Here is a 14,448-nt window from a genome sequence, read left to right as displayed (position 1 = left end):
CGGTGAGCGTTACGCTTCTAGATTCAGAATAACACGAAGCGTGTGCTGCTCCTCGGGCGTGGCTAAATAGCCTCCAAAGTAGTCCCAGGTAACTATTCCTTCCCAGCCCCGCCCGAGTAAAAAAAATAGTCCCTAGGTAAAATAGTCCCTTCCAAGCCTCATTTGGCTTGGAGCTCTTGCAGCATGGTCTGCATCAGGTAAGCTTGCAGCATGGTCTGCATCAGGTAAGTTCTACTCTATGAACCTGGCGCCATCGGCGCCAGGACTGCACCCAAACAGCCCCTAGCAGGGGTTTTTGGGCTTGCCCAAAATAACTTGATGCCTGCTTCTGGGGTTGCTGGAACTGGTCTGGGTCCCCGCGGGTAGGCATCACGACAGCACTCCCCCCCCTTCCCCCCCCCCAAGGCCCCTCCTAAAGTCGTTCTTCCCCATGGTTTTGGTTTGTCTGGGAAATTTCGGTGGAATCTTTTCACCAATCGAGGTGCATGCACGTGGTCACTAGGTTCCCAACACCTTTCCTGTGGTCCGTAACCTTTCCAGTTGATTAAATAAAAAAGTTTTGACTTCACCATCTTGGAGTCCAGGATGTTTTTAACCTCAAATTCGGGTTCCCGGTTTATAAGGATGGGGTCTGGTGGCTTGGTTAGTCTTGTCCCTTGTTGCACTGTCTTCAAAAGTGACACATGAAAGACGGGGTGAATTTGCATATTATATGATATATGATATGATATGGCATTTGTAACGCGCCTATACACAAGTGTTTCAAGGCGCGACAGACAACGATCCTACTAGGCCAGGTGTCATTCAGATCGCGCAAGTGCAAGGGTAGAGGGGAAAGGGAGAAGTGCAAGGGGAAGGAAGAGGGGAAGTGCAGTACAGGGTTAATAGCATACAGGAAAATAACAAGGGCCAGCTTGTGGCAAGTGCGAGTAAGTGCAGACAAGTGCTCGGAAGGGGGGCTGTAGGGATACAGACACAGTCCCGTAGTGCAGGGGGTGCCAGGGAGGCAGTGCAGGGGAGAGTGGCTGGGCCAAGGACCGAGAATGGTGAGTGGCCCTGTTGCAGATTCAGTGCAGTTTCAGTAACTTTAGCAGGGGAGAGGGGGAGAAAAAGCGGAGGCGAAGACGAAGGTTTTGAGATGCTTCCGGAACCGGAGATGGTTCTCCTCAAGTTTCAGAGAGGCAGGAAGGCTGTTCCAGAGGGAGGCCCCTGCAGCGGAGAGAGATCTCCCACCAACTCTTTGCTTGGAGAAACGGCTGACCCTGAGGGAGTTGGAGGCGGATGAGCAAAAAGCTCGAGAAGGAAGATATTTAGGAAGAGAGAGTTGAAGGTATTTTGGCCCAAGGCCCCAAAAGGCCTTGTGGACAATACAGAGGGTTTTGAACTTGATCCTCGCAATCACTGGGAGCCAGTGTAGCGATTTCAGTCCTGGAGAGATAGGTCCCTGGGCTTGAGGCCAAGGACAAGTCTCGCAGTCCTGTTCTGGATGAGTTGCAAAGGGCGGAGTGTAGAGGCAGGCAGATTTAGATAGAGGCTGTTACAGTAGTCCAGCTTCGAGAGAACCAGGGCTCGAGAGACAGTGAGCTTCTGGGGGAAGAAGAGGAAAGGAAGGATACCTCTGAGGAGGTGTAGCTGGTAGTGTGACTTCTTAGAGACGTTGGATATGTGAGGAGAGAAGGAGAGTGTGGAGTCGAAGATGACCCTGAGGTTTTCTGTCTCTCTGCAGGTAGGAACAGGAAGAGGGCCAAGGGAGGCCGGCCAGAGAGCTGCAGGGAAAGAGGGAGTGGGTGTGCCAATGAGTAGAATCTCAGTCTTACTGGCATTAAGGCAGAGGTCATTGGCGGCACACCAGTCCTGGATAGCAGAAAGACAGTCAGAGATGAGGGAAGGAGAAGAGGAGGCCGAGGGTAGCCTGAAAATGAGCTGGGTATCATCCGCATAGCACTGAAAGTTGGGGCAGAGAGCGGCGATGCAGTGGGCGAGAAGTGCCAGATACTGGTTGAATAACCAGGGGGAGAGGCTAGATCCCTGGGGGACACCACAGGTAGAGAAAAAGATGTCAGAGAGGAAAGACCCCAGTTGGACCTGGGAGGGTCGAATGTAGAGGAAAGAGGTCAGCCACGCCAGAGCCTGACCAGTGATACCCAGGTTATCACGGAGACGGTTGAGCAGGATGGTATGGTTGACAGTATCAAAGGCAGAAGAGAGATCAAGCAGAATGAGAACACAGGTATGTCCAACTTGACGGCCACTGGGTTGACAATGGCCTTAATAGAGTAAGGTCCCAAATATCTAGGGTTAAAGGTCCGCGTTCCCTTGAGAGGTATGTGTTTTGTGGCCAACCATACTTGATCCCCTATCTGGTACTGTGGAGTATCACTTCTGTGCCGATCAGCATCTTCTTATATTTCTCCTTCGCTTGTTTTAAATGTGCAGTTGCCTCCTTAAAGGCTTGTGTAATCGTAGCGTATAGATGGTCCACTGCGGGCATTTCTAAGTGTTGGGGTGAGTCAAGGTCTGAGGTTCGAGGATGGTGCCCATATAGGGTATAAAAGGGGCTTTGTTCAGTTCTAGAATGTACTGAATTATTCTATGCATATTCTGCGATCCAAAGAATGTCCTTCCAATTACTCTCAGTTTGAAGTAACATACAACGCAGGTATTGTTCGAGAGTCTGGTTGGTTCTCTCCGTTTGACCATCGGTCTGGGGATGGTGACTGGTCGATAATCTCACGTCGATTTGCGCCAATTGACAACATTTCTTCCAGAAATGTGAAATGAATTGACTGCCCCGGTCAGAGACCAACACGGACGGAAATCCATGTATGCGAACAATGTTTCAGAGGAATTCTTTTGCCAGGATTGAGGCTGAAGGTAATCCTTTTAAAGGAATAAAGTGGGCCATCTTGGAAAAAAGATCCACAACAACTAGAATGGTGTTAAATCCATTACAAGGAGTTAGATCAGTAATAAAGTCTAACGATAAGGTGTGCCATGGTGTATGCGGAATGTCTAAAGGTTGTAAGAGTCCAGCTGGTTTTTTCTTTTAACTTTTGTTTTGGGCGCAAATGCCACAAGACATCACAAATGATTTAATATCCTTTTGCCAGGTGGGCCACCAGAATTGTCTTTTAATTTTAGCTTCAGTTTTTGCAATACCTGGGTGCCCCTCCATTAGGGTATCATGATAACGGGAAATGACTAGCTCTTGTAGTTCCTTGTGTGGCAGAAATAGCCGCCCTTGGTAATAAGGCAGATCATTGGTGACAGAGTAGTCCGGACCTTTCTTTACCCAGTCCTGCAGGACTGTAGGATCAAAGAGTTGTGGAATCTTTACCTGAATGTCCTCTAGTGTCTGTAGAATAGTCATGCCAAGAATCCTTTGTACGGAAATTATAGGTACTGGTTCTGGGTTCACTTCTGCCTCTCCCATCCCTATTCGGGATAAGGCGTCTGCTTTACCATTCTTACAACCTGGTCGATAGGTTATCACGAAATCGAACTTGGCAAAGAACAATGCCCATCGGAGTTGACGTGACGATTGGGCCTTGGCTGTTTTTAAATACTGTAAGTTCCGGTGATCGGTGATCACAGTAATGGTATGCCTGGCACCGAGAAGATAGTGCCACCAAGCCTTGAAGGCGGATTTAATGGCTAATAACTCCTTGTCAGTAACCGCATAGTTTAACTCGGGTGCCGAGAACTTTCTGGACCAAAATGCTACTGGGTGAAGCTGGCCAGTTTCAGGGTCCTTTTGAGACAGGACAGCTCCCATGGCTAGACTGGATGCATCGTTTTCCACTATGTATGGAAGGTCAGGGCGCGGGTGCTTTAATACAGGTGCAGACGTGAATTTCGTTTTCAGCTCTTGGAAGGAATTTTCAGCTTCTTCAGTCCATATAAAGCATTTATTTTTTCGCAAAAGTGCTGTGATGGGATGTACAACGTGTGAAAAATATGGGATGAATCTGCGGTAGAAATTGGCAAATCTGAGAATGCTTTGTACTCCTTTACCTGAACTTGGTGATGGCCACTTAAGGATTGCGTCCACCTTTCGTGAGTCCATTCGGACTCCCTTTGGGGTCAGGATAGACCCAAGGAATTCAACTTCTGTGGCATGAAAAATGCATTTTTCTAGTTTTGCATATAGTTTGTGCTGGCGCAATTTCTCAAGGACTGCTCGGACGTGCTTCACATGGTCAGATTCTGAAGAGTAGTATACTAGAATATCATCGATATATACAACAACACAAACGTCAATGAGTTCACGAAGGACATCGTTCATGAAGTATTGGAAGGCTGCTGGTGCATTGCACAACCCGAAAGGCATCACCTGGTATTCCAATAACCCATACTTAGTGCGAAAAGCAGTCTTCCATTCGTCGCCCTCTTTTACACGTACCAGATGGTATGCCCCCCTGGAGATCTAATTTAGTGTATATACAAGCGTCCTTCACTTGGTCTAGTAGTTCAGGGATCAGAGGCAATGGGTATCTGTTCTTGACAGTTATCTGGTTCAATGCGTGGTAGTCTATGCACGTTCTGAGGTCACCTTCCTTTTTGGGCATGAAGAACAAAGCTGAAGATGCAGGGGACGTGGATGGGCGAATAAAGCCATTGGCAAGGTACTGGTCTAAGTATTGTCGTAGGTGAAGGTTCTCAGGTTCCGTAAGGGCATAAATCCTGCTACAAGGGGGTTGTGCACCGGGTATGAGATCGAATTGACAATCGTACGATCTGTGAGGAGGGTAAGGGGTTTGCCTGTTCTTTTTGGAAGACATCCTGAAATTCTTGGTATTCTGGAGGTAGTTACATGACTGCTGTGGTTACTGTGGCCAGGCCTGCGCTCAGATTTTTCTTTGGGTAACAGGTTTGTGCACAATCTGGGAAGGTTATTCTCTTCTCTCGCCAATCAATACAAGGATTATGTGTTTCCAACCAAGGTATCCCCAGTATTATTTGGAACTGTGGGGCTTTGATTAGATCAAACACAACAGTCTCTCGATGCTCATCCTGACCCAATAGTGTCATCTCTGCGGTGGAATGAGTTACAGGCCCAGAGGCAATTTCAGTTCCATCGACTGTGGTGATGACATCTGAGGTGGTTTTTCAGCAGAGAGGTATATTCATCCTGGAAGCCAATTCATAGTCCACATAGTTTCCTATGGCCCCGCTATCAATGTATGCCCTTACTGCGTGCATACGCGATGGCTGGCCTGGATCTACGAGGACCATTGGTATGATGAAATGCGAGGTCCGAGTATCCTTCTTCAAGCTCGGCAAGCGGACCTCTACTCTTGTCGGGTGTGGTCATTTCCCGAGTCTGAATCCATATAGCTTTTATCAGCAGCTCCTACCACCTTCTTGGGTGGTTTTACAGGGCAATCCCGTATAAAATGCCCAGAAGTTCCACAATATAGACACAATTGCATTTGACGTCTCCTTTCTCTTTCCTTCTGGGTTAAGGGTCCTTTAACCCCTCCGATTTGCATGGGTTCTGAAGCATCTGCTCCTTTGGGGTTAGCGTAGGTTTTGACCAACACCCGATTCTCAAATTTGGCTCGATCAGCCTTTCTGTTCTGAAGTCTGTGATCTAACTGGACCACTAAGTCAATATATTCAGCACAGTCTTGAGGTGGGTTCATGACTTGAGCCAAGACATCCTTGAGTTCTCCTCGAAGCCCTCAATGAAATAACATGATTCGTTTTACCTCCGGCCATCTAGTTTCCATTATCAACCTATTAAAAGTCACGATGTAGGATAGAAGGTCCTGGTTACCCTGTCGTAGGGACAAATGTTCGTTATCCAGGGCCTGTCCTTGGGAGTGCCGGGCAAATAGTCTTTCCATGCTCGTTTGAAAGCCCTGAAAATCCTGAAGAATTGGGTCATCCTGAGTAACTAGTGGAATTGACCAATCAGCTGCACTGCCGCTGAGATATGACAATACAAAGGCTACCTTGGCTTGATCGTTTGGGAAGGCTCCAGGTCTGCATAAAAAGTGCAAGCGGCATTGGTTCATACACACGGCAAACCTTTTGGGATCTCCGGCAAAGCGTTCGGGTGGAGCTAATGGAATATTTCCTGGTAGGTTTATTTGCACAGGGTTACCCGATAACACAGGAGCTGGATTTCCCCCGGAACCAGGCAGGGGTGCTTCTCCAGCCTGGCTTTGCAATAGTTGCCTAGCAAGGTCATCAGTTCGCTCCTTTGACAAAATCAGTTCTCTCCTAAGAGCATTGGTTTCTTGACGGGCGGAATGCACTTCAGCCCTCAATTCCCCTAGTAATTGGGCCAATTGGTCAGTCTCTGAGGTATCCATAACGCCCGGGTGGGAATTTGTGGGTAGGCTTCGTGTTCTGTTACGCTCACCTGGCTCCCACAGAGGCGTCGATCTGAACTGGACAGCTGCGGTCTACACCAATGTGACGCGTAGGGCCGAGATGACGGACTGGACTGGCCCACCAAGCTTCGTTTGCTTGGCCCGTAGGAATATTCTTCTGCAAATGGCGAAAGGGAATTAACCACCCATGGAGTTGAGTGTAAATCCCCCCACCCGCGCTGTTCTCCCCACGGATCACCTTTGATGTCCCCTCTTAGAGTCTCACCTGATGGTTTGAAAAGATGCGCTCTCCATCCTGCATTGAGCGCAGGGGCGCGTTGATAACCAGTTGCTTCACTGGCTCGAAGGAATTGGTGAGTTCCAGAACAATATTGACTCTGAAAAGTATGTAGTTCGTAAGTGTTCAAATGCCTGACTTTCACTCTTGTCCGATTCCTTGCAGATTGCAGCTTGACCCTAATGAAGAGTTCCTCGTGGCAAACGGTAATATTCTGGTAAGAATTTGTATTTCCAACACAGTTCGGTAAATAATGTCAATATGTAACCTGTTGCTTTCTCCCTTATTCAGGCACTGAGAGAAAAGTCTCGGGGAATAATACCTTCGGCGGTAAAATCAGGTAAGTCCAATGTGGTGAGGAGGGTTCCCCTTGATAGTCCCTTTGTTTCACCTTGCTGTCCTTTTGTTTCGCCTTAGGGGCCGGGGTTCGCAGTGGAAGCTGCGCCGACCCGTGAAGAGGAATAGTACCCCCGGTGGTAAAATCAGGTAAGTCTATGGAGGATTACTAATATTCCTCTGTGTATTCCCTTGGCTCACCTTGCTGTTCTTGTCTACTCCTTAGGTGCCGGAATGCCGTGGGAACATGCAGGAGGATGCAGTGGAATGTGAAGATGCTGCGAAGGCCGGTAAGTTCAGAGCGGTGCTGCAGCGGGCGACGCAATGCGCATAAATTAACTTCTTTGTTCCAGCTCGAAGGCGCGATGGATCGGGAATTCAGGTAAGGATCAAAGGTATTGCTCTTGTCCTTTTTCTAGGAGCTCCAAACTCGAGGTGGGCGTGGCAGAAGACTGGATGCAGACTTGCAGGCACGGTGAGCGTTACGCTGCTGGATACAGAAAAACACGAAGCGTGTGCTGCTCTTCGGCCGTGGTTTAAATAGCCTCCAAAGTAGTCCCAGGTAAGTATTCCTCCCCAGCCCCGCCCGAGTAAAAAAATAGTCCCTAGGTAAAATAGTCCCTTCCAAGCCTCACAGTAACAGGCGATAGAAAGCAAGAGGCCACAGGGGCCATCTTGTTTCCTATTAGGAATCAACTGATTCCAATGGCAGGGCCTGGGTATACCAAAATGGAGGATACTCAGAGCACCTGTCAAATTCAGCATGGAGCTGCCACCAGCCCATACCCTGCTCTGTGGGCCACAAACAGGTGCCCAAAAACATACATTAGGGGTACTGGGTTGTACCTACACCCATGGGTGCCATAAGGGTATCCCAAGGGTCTGTTCACTAAACCAAAAAGAGGAAGAGCTGTACTGCCAGTTGTCCCACATGGACTCCTGCATGGAAAACAAGACAGAACATGCATGATAATGCAATAAAGGGCAAGGATATGGAGGCCCTGACCCTCCAAATCATTTCCAGCATCACAGTCGCCCCCCCCCCCCCCGACTGAGATTACGGCGTTGAATCCACCACGAGATTGACAACCTCATCCAGACGGTCAACATACCTTCTGCAAAGTGTTACGCTCACCTGGTATCACGGGGGCGCCACACAATACTGGATGGAGGTCTAAGCGCTTTCCCGGACCCCACTCTGCTTGGTTATGTGCCAGACGTTGGGTAGCACCTATAACAGGAGAATGGAGGGTTACGATACTGGTTCTGTGATGGGTGGACTACTACCTCCCTCTGGTCCAAATCCCCTCCCTTGGGGTTATTGCTCACCTTAGGTTTTTGTGCGTTGAATTCTCTGTCCTGCGGCTCTGTGCAGGGGCGCGTGGTTGGTGCAGGCATTCCGTGGACCTAGTTGCTTCACTGGTCCGTGTGCCCTTATGTCAGGTCCAGACCGGCTGTGACTCCAACTCTGCTTGCTGTCTTCCAGGTGAGTTATAATGTCTTTTCCGTCTTTATTCTGTCTCTTTCTTTCCCTTCGTTTTCTCTGTCTTCTCGGCGTCTTGCTTCCCTTCGCTGTTCCCTAACAATGTCCCTTTTTGTTTCCACAGGGTTGGTTGCAAACTCGGAGTTATTGATGCGCAAAGCGCAGCACTGTTTATTGGTGTTAATTGCTAACCTATGTTCTCTTCTCTTCTTTGTACAGGTTGCAGTGATGTTCCAGAGTGATGAGCGATCGAAGCGCCGCTTGCCCAGGTAAGTGCTTTGTTAATGCTGACCTTGTTCCTTCTCCCTTGCAGGTTGTGGTGAAACCCGGAGATGGGCGAGGTAAGAGAAGCGCAGGATGCTGCCAGGACTCGCTGCTTGCCCAGGTAAGAATTGTTATTAATGCTGTCCTTGTTTCTTTACCTTTGCAGGTTGCGGCGTAAACTCCGGAGATCGGCGAGGTAACGAAGCGCAGGATGGATTCAGGCCGGTTACTTCACAGTTAAGTGTTTTTGCTTGCTAATGCTGTTCTTGTTCTTCCAGGTTATTAATGGAATCCGGATCTAGGGCTTCAGGATCGGGCCGCCGGAGAAGCAGATGAGCAGGAGCTGGAAACGGTGAGCGTTACGCTGCAGGAGTGCAGAATAACTCCAAGCATGTTCTGCTGTTTGGGTGTGGTTTAAATAGCCCAGGAACAGTAGTTCCAGGCCAAGTAGTTCCAGGCCTAGCCACACCCAAAACACTAGACCGTGTGGCTTGGTTCTAAAGAACTGAACTGTGTAATAGGCCTCCATGTTGGATTAAGGTCCACAACTGGTATTGTTTTATTACTGATAATGAGCCTGGCGCCAAAGGTGCCAGGACTGACTCCATGTATGTTTCTGATGGAGTTTTAAGGCCCATAGGGCCAGTGTGAAGGGCTTTAGCCCCATTGCTGCCAGGGGCCCTTTCTAGGGGCATGCCCCTGACACCTGAGGGTGTCAGGGGCATGGATGGTGACATAAAGGCTATCTGCATTATCTTAATTCTTCCCTGCTCTGCGCTCAATGGTGAAGTCTAGCCCCTGCAGGCTTATGGACCACCTGAGAAGTTTTGGGTATTCACCCTTCATCTGCATAAGCCAATTTAAGGGGTTATGGTCTGTTTGGACCTTGAAGGTAGACCCTGTAAGGTAGGGCCTAAAACGCCTAAGGCTCCAAACTATACTGAAACATTCCCTTTCAACAGTAGCCCACCTAAGTTCTCTACCCTTGAGTTGTCTACTGATGAATATGATCGGATGTTCCCTCCCTTTGTCATCTAACTGGGACAAGACAGCTCCAATTCCGGTGTCGCAGGCATCCGTCTGGACGATAAAGGGCTTGCTGTAATTAGGCGCACACAACACAGGTGCCCTAGACAGTCTTTCTTTCGAGCCAACAAAGGCCCTCTGACAGTCGTCTGTCCAATTAACCTTCCTCGGTTGTTTGGGCATAGAGCTGTCAGAAGGGCAGCTAGGGTTCCCTAGTCCACCATGAAGTTGCGATAATACCCAGTGAGGGCCAAAAAGGCTCTCAACTGGGTTTGAGTAGTGGGAGTCTCTCAGTCATGTACATCCTGTACTTTACTGGGGAGAAGTTGGATGTGACCCCCGCCGAATTCATGACCAAGATAAGTGATTTTCCCTTGAGCTATCTGGCACTTGGTGGCCTTGATAGTGAGGTTAGCCCTTTTTAAGGCCTGCAACACCTTATCCATGTGAGTCAAATGCTCTTCCCATGTGGAACTGTAGACGGCAATGTCGTCTAGGTAGGCTACACAAAAGACCTCCAGCCCACTGAGGGCATGATTGAACAATCTCTGGAAGGTGGCAGGTACATTTTTTAACCCAAAAGGCATGACTCTAAACTGGTAGAGTACCACAGGAGTTGAGAATGCAGTATTTTCCTTGGCATGGTCCATCAGGGCTATTTGCCAATAGCTTGAGGTAAGGTCATAGGTGCCCACAAATTTGGCAGCACCTATGGTGTCCATGACCTCATCAGCCCTGGGCAATGGGTACGCGTCATTTTTGGTGATGGCATTGACTCCTCCGTAGTCCACACAGAACCTCCAAACCTTGGTACCGGCCTGGGAACTTGCCTTGGGGACAAGGACCACTGGACTGGACCAGGGACTGGTTGAGGGTTCAATAACACCCAGATCCAACATCTTGGCGACCTCAGCCTGGATGCGGTTCTTCACAGTGTCTAAAATCCAGTAGCATCTGCTTTTAACAGGTACGCTGTCACCAATGCCAATTTTGAGCCAGCACCATGGAGTGAGGCCTGGTGTCAGCGAGAACAGAGGCGCATACTGCTGGAGCAAAGCCCTGCAGGCCCTCTGCTGATCTGGAGTCAGATCTGGAGAGAGATGCACTCCCTCCACTGAGCCATCCTGAGGGTTGCTATGCAGCAAATCAGGAAGGGGCTCACTCTCATCCTCTTCTTGCTCTGAGGTCAGCAAGAGACATGAGACTTCTGAACGCCTGTGGAAAGGGTTGAGCCTCTTGACGTGGAATACCTGAGGGGCTGCCCCACAAACTCCCATGTCAACCAGATAGTTGACTTTGCCCATCTTGGAGATTATCCTGAAGGGTCCAGTCCACTTATCTGCCAAAGCTCTAGGCTTGGTAGGCTCCATCACAAGGTTCTTGTGTCCTGGAGTCCAATCCACTTGTGATGCCTTAAGGTCATGCCAGTATTTGTTCAATTCCTGGCTGGCCTTAAGATTCGCTGTCGCCCGACCCATCATCTGTGTCCTCCTCCGTCTGAGGCCTAACACATAGTCCCCCACTTGCTTGGCAGGACCTGGAGGGGTGCCTTCCAAACCTTTTTGGATCAAGGCAAGGGGCTCCCTCACGGGATGTCCAAAGAGTAACTCAAAGGGGCTGAAACCAACACCCTCTTGAGGTACCTCTCTGTAAGCGAACAGCAGGCATGGCAGGAGGAGATCCCATTTCCTCCTTAGGGGCTCTTCCAAAGCACCTAGAATGCCCATGAGAGTTTTATTAAATCTCTCGACAAGACCATTGGTCTGGGGATGGTAAGAGGTGGATAACTTATAGGTTACCCCACACTCTTTCCACATGGTTTTCAAGTAACTCGACATGAAGTTGGATCCTCTGTCAGAGACAACCTCCTTAGGGAATCCAACTCTGGGGAAAATGCCCAGGAGAGCCCTGGAAACCACATTGGCAGTAACAGTGGTATAGCGTCAGGGTACTGGTGGCATGAGCTACCAAGACCAGGATGAACCAATGACCACCTGTAGTGGGAGGGTCAAGGGGACACACAATGTCGATGCCTACCCTCTCAAACAGGGTGGCAACCACTGGCAACGGATGCAGTGGGGCAATGACCCTGCCTCCAGTCTTGCCAGACAACTGACAAGTTGGGCAGGTCCTGCAGTGGGACTCCTTTTCTACTCCCATCTGTGGCCAGTAGAAATGGGGAGAGAGCCTCTGCTTAGTCTTCTTGGTCACAAGATCACCAGCTAAGGCCACCTCATGCGCCAACTGCAGTAGGAAGGGCCTGTAAACCTGGGGTACCACCAACCTCTTGAGGGCACCAGGTTCAGGCTTAGTGGGCTCACTAACAAGGAGCTCAACCTCCCAATATATCCGGAATATTTGAGGCACTTCTTCCTGTGCCTGGGGCAGGACCTGTTTCCTCAGACCCTCAAGAGAGAGGCGCAGAATGCCACCCAGGAGGGTCCCCCTTCACTCAACAGGAATTGACCGTCGGGGTGGTCCTCCGGGTTGAGCACCTCTCCCGCAGGAGCGTCTTCTGCCTTGTCTCCCTCAGGAGTTGAGTTTATGTTCACCACTGGATCCAGCCCATCCGGAGCATGAATCCCAGTGGGTGCTGCTGAAGCAGCAGGGAGCGAAGGGTGCCCCTTCGCAGAGGTGGCATTCTTGCTCTTACTTCTTCATGCCTTGGGTTCCCCGTTGGCAGGGGTACCGGACTCACAGCCGGACCCGGTGTGACCTGTGATCTGGTGGCCGCCGCAGCAGCCATAGGTAGACCATCCGTGATCATCCCCATTTCCGCCAAATCATTGCCTAAAAAAATATTAGCAGATACTTTGTACTGGACCAGGACAGGAAGCTTTACTGTCTTGTCTCCAATCGTAATGTTCACCAAGGCTACAGGCGATCATTTGGGAGGCCCACCAGCTAACCTGGTGGTTCTCAGAGGAGCACCTACATAGTCCTCTGGCTTGAGCAGGGTCCTGTCCACCACTGTCATGCTTGCCCCAGTGTCTCTCAAACCAGTAGAAGGCTGGCCATTCAAGAGGACACTTCTCAAAAACCTACGGGTGTTCTGTGGGATTGTCGCCAGTGCGTCTGCGTACTGGTCCCAGGCCCCAAGGAACACTAGGCAAATCTCTACAGGAGGACCAAATGTGATTCCTGTAGAGGAGGGGAGGGCAGTGGCCTCCACCTCAGGCATGGGGTAAGGGTAGGTAAGGCTGACAGCCTGGACTCCAAGTAAGTACCTTACCTTTACACTTGGGGTCACCCTTCTTGTGGTCCAGAGCCACACAGTCCCAATAGGTGCCAGGAATGCGCGGTACGGTACTGGAAACACTGGGAGCCTGCTTTGCAGCAGGTGGACCACTACTCTTACTCCCAACCACATAGGACTTATCCCCACTAGATTTCTGGGTCTTAGGAGAGTAAGGTTTTGGTTTACCCGACTGTAATTGCTTCTGGGACTCCTCAGACTTCTGAGAGGTCCCCTTTTCTTTGCCCTTGTCCTTCCCACTAGAGTCCTTAGGGGACACCCAGTGGGAGACCCACTTGTCAGCCAGCCTGGCCAGCTTCAATGGATCTAAAATGTTCTGGTCAGCAACATTCTGATTCAGCTCCGGTGAACAGGCTGCCGAAAAATACTCATAAAACAAAAGGTGGGACAATTCAACAAAAGTTTTCACCTTGTATCCATCAATCCACCCCATTATGTTCATATGTGCAGCACTCACCCAGTCAACCCCAGACACATTCTCTCTCTTCTTAAATTCCCTAAACCTTTCAAGGTATTGGGAAGGTGTCTTGCAAAACTTGGCAATCAAAGCAGACTTCATGCACTCATACTGACCCCTTTCTTCCAAACTCAGTTTCAGAGTACAGTCATATCCAGTCTGAGGCACTCTGCTTAACAAACACTTATCCCAATCTCTTTTAACAACATGATGGATTCCACAAGTCATCTCACACGCTTCAATCCACTGGAGAATATCATAACCCTCCACATACACACCAACCAAATCTTTCATAAACTTGGTGGCTGGGTACCTGACACACACAATTGGTTTCGCTGAAGTCTCCACTCTAGCTTTCTCTAGCGGGAGTTTCTGACATTCAGTGTCCTTGTTTTTAAGTTCAAGATCCTTATCTTGGGGTATCACTTGCTGTGCCAACTCCTCTTTTTTAAGTTCAGCTTCAGTTTCCAACTTTCTATATTCAAAGGTATAATTCAAGTTCCAAGGAATTCCCTGAAGAAACATTGCTGGAGGTCAGAACTGAGGCAGCAGGAGTAATTCCCAGAATCAGATTCAATAACAACCCCAGGGGCCTCAATGGGTGCTTCATAATCAGTATGGTAGTCCACCAGGGAAGCTATCAGCTCAGCCCTAGACGTATCCTCAAAGTCTAATTCCCTGGCTTCACAAGCACTCTGGAGAGCCTCTTAGCTCATCCTAGTCAATTTACCATTTGCAATAGATTGCATTGCTTGTAATGTAATGTAGTTATCTAGTACATGACTAAACCTCAATTTAAAATTAAGGTTCAAGGTTATATACACAATCACAATAACACATTTTGTACTCTGACAATGCTATAACGGAAAATACATACAAGTCTACGTGGTACCATTCTTAACTATTGATTCCTTTGAAATGCATCAACTACTAACAGTTCAAATGACATACGAATCAGATTATAAGATGAATCAACGATAGACCACAGAAATAATGCAAGTTAAATCA

The 14,448-nt window shown here is 49.1% G+C and overlaps 1 protein-coding gene across 4 annotated transcripts in view; it reads right to left on the bottom strand.

The window, feature by feature from the left end:
* ARHGEF6 (Rac/Cdc42 guanine nucleotide exchange factor 6) overlaps positions 1-14,448 on the bottom strand; it is a 3,277,165-nt gene that overhangs the window by 319,955 nt on the left and 2,942,762 nt on the right. The gene's annotated exons all lie outside the window — the stretch shown is intronic.

The sequence above is a fragment of the Ambystoma mexicanum genome, chromosome 5p (assembly GCF_040938575.1).
Source record: "Ambystoma mexicanum isolate Mex_15411 chromosome 5p, UKY_AmexF1_1, whole genome shotgun sequence".
Lineage (NCBI taxonomy): Eukaryota > Metazoa > Chordata > Amphibia > Caudata > Ambystomatidae > Ambystoma > Ambystoma mexicanum.
Note: the sequence above shows the minus strand (reverse complement) of the source record. Positions and strands in the feature narration are given on the sequence as shown.